Source organism: Arachis ipaensis, chromosome B7, assembly GCF_059453495.1.
Source record: "Arachis ipaensis isolate K30076 ecotype BB chromosome B7, ASM5945349v1, whole genome shotgun sequence".
NCBI lineage: Eukaryota > Viridiplantae > Streptophyta > Magnoliopsida > Fabales > Fabaceae > Arachis > Arachis ipaensis.
Genome location: NC_142442.1, coordinates 58,087,003 through 58,088,785, shown reverse-complemented (window position 1 = coordinate 58,088,785; position 1,783 = coordinate 58,087,003). Strand labels below are relative to the sequence as shown.

The following is a 1,783-nucleotide window of genomic DNA, read 5'->3' as shown; positions in this document are numbered from 1 at the left end:
TCATTCTAGTTCGTTCTCTTAACTTGGTTTTATTCTTCCATGTTCTTTGCTTTGTTCAGTTTTGTCATTTAAATACTTTCATGATTATTTGATACAAGGATTATTTCTTCCATTTTAATTTATTTCTCCATTCCAATAATCATGTCTTCTTTTAATTCCCTTTCATGTGTTATGGATTTATTATTTTCAATGAGTGAGTAGTTCCCTCACTTGATGGGGAGTTGATTGAAAGGAACGCTTGAGTTGGAAGGATTGAAAGAAAAATTGTAATTGGGTTAACTGTTGAATTGTTATCTAATCACTAACACCAATCCCTTTGAACTAAGTGGGTTGCAACTCGTGAATAGATCGAGCATTCCAACTTGATTGACTTTTCTTTACCTAGTAAAGGATAACTAAACAGAATAACCATTACTTATAAATTAATCTTGAGATCATTCCATCAATAATAGAAATTCCAACTAATCAACTCCCAGTCAAGGCTTTTATTCATATTATTTAAATTTCCTCCTTTTTAATTTTCCCTCTACTTAACTCAACTTCTTGGAACATCTGATTAATAAAATAGCACACTTTTCTGCAACTCGTTGGGAGACGACTTGGGACTTAAACTCCCAGTAATTTTTAATTTAAACTCTCTGTGACATATTTCTAAATTGATAGGCAGATTTTCAGTGAGTTAAGAACTATACATGCAACATAACTATTTTAATAATTTTTAATTCACCAACTTCTGCGCCTCATCAATTTTTGGCGCCGTTGCCGGGGAGTTGCAATAGAGTGCTAAAGTTATTAATTAGAATTTATTTATTTGCATTTTATTTTATTTTGCTACTATGAGCTGCATGTTTCTTCCATCAAATGACGCGTTCACTTCTTGATCCGCACTTGCTAATATTCGATCCTGAAATTGAAAGGACTATTTCATGAATAAGGCGAGAACAGCGTCGGTTAGTCCGCTCTGAGGGCGGATCTGAGAGTGAAATTGAGGAAGAAACCAGCCTCCGTTCTACTGATTCGGTTGTTTTACGTGCAGAAGACATGGCAGCTAGGAGAGTTACCATCCAGGAGGAAGGAGCCCCTGATTTTACAATGCAACCGTTTCAAGCGCATCATCCAGCGGTAGCTACAGATTTTGAAATAAAGACCGCACTGCTAAATTTGATGTCCAAGTTTCATGGCCTACTTGCTCAAGAGCCTATCAAGCACTTGAGAGATTTCCAGGCAGCCTGTTCTACTGTCAGGCGTGGTGGTACTGATGAAACTTCAATTTTGCTGAAAGCTTTCCCGTTTTCTCTCGAGGGAAAAGCAAGAGAGTGGTACTAAACTCAACCTCTGGTAAATGTATCCAACTGGGATACACTTAGAAAGGAATTTTTGGAAAAATTCTTTCCATCTGAAGTTACTGATAAACTGAGGAAGGATACTTCCACAATTGTTCAGGATGACAATGAAACTCTCTTTGAATACTGGGAGCGCTTCAATAATCTTCTGGAAGCATGCCCCCACCACAGGATTGACAAGATAGTGTTGTTTAGCTATATCAGACAGGGCATGAGACCCCAAGATAAGACCACATTGGAAAGTGCTAGCAATGGGTCTTTGAAGAAGTACAAGACCACCGATGAGGCTTGGCAATTGATCGGTGATTTAGCTGAATCTACTAGGAACCACAGGCAAAAGCAAGGCCGTTCAAAAGCCATTGTAGAAGTATCCTCTAATAGAGAGACTGCTGCTCTAGCTCAGAGTATGTGCGAGATGACCAACTTGCTGAAGCAGATGC

At 38.3% G+C, this 1,783-nt stretch overlaps 1 non-coding gene across 1 annotated transcript; it reads right to left on the bottom strand.

The window, feature by feature from the left end:
* Positions 1–1,410: 1,410 nt before the first annotated feature.
* On the bottom strand, positions 1,411–1,517 carry LOC148552717 (small nucleolar RNA R71). Its single transcript, XR_015893758.1, has one exon. It is a non-coding gene; the product is annotated as a small nucleolar RNA R71 (small nucleolar RNA).
* Between the last annotated feature and the right edge of the window lie 266 nt (positions 1,518–1,783).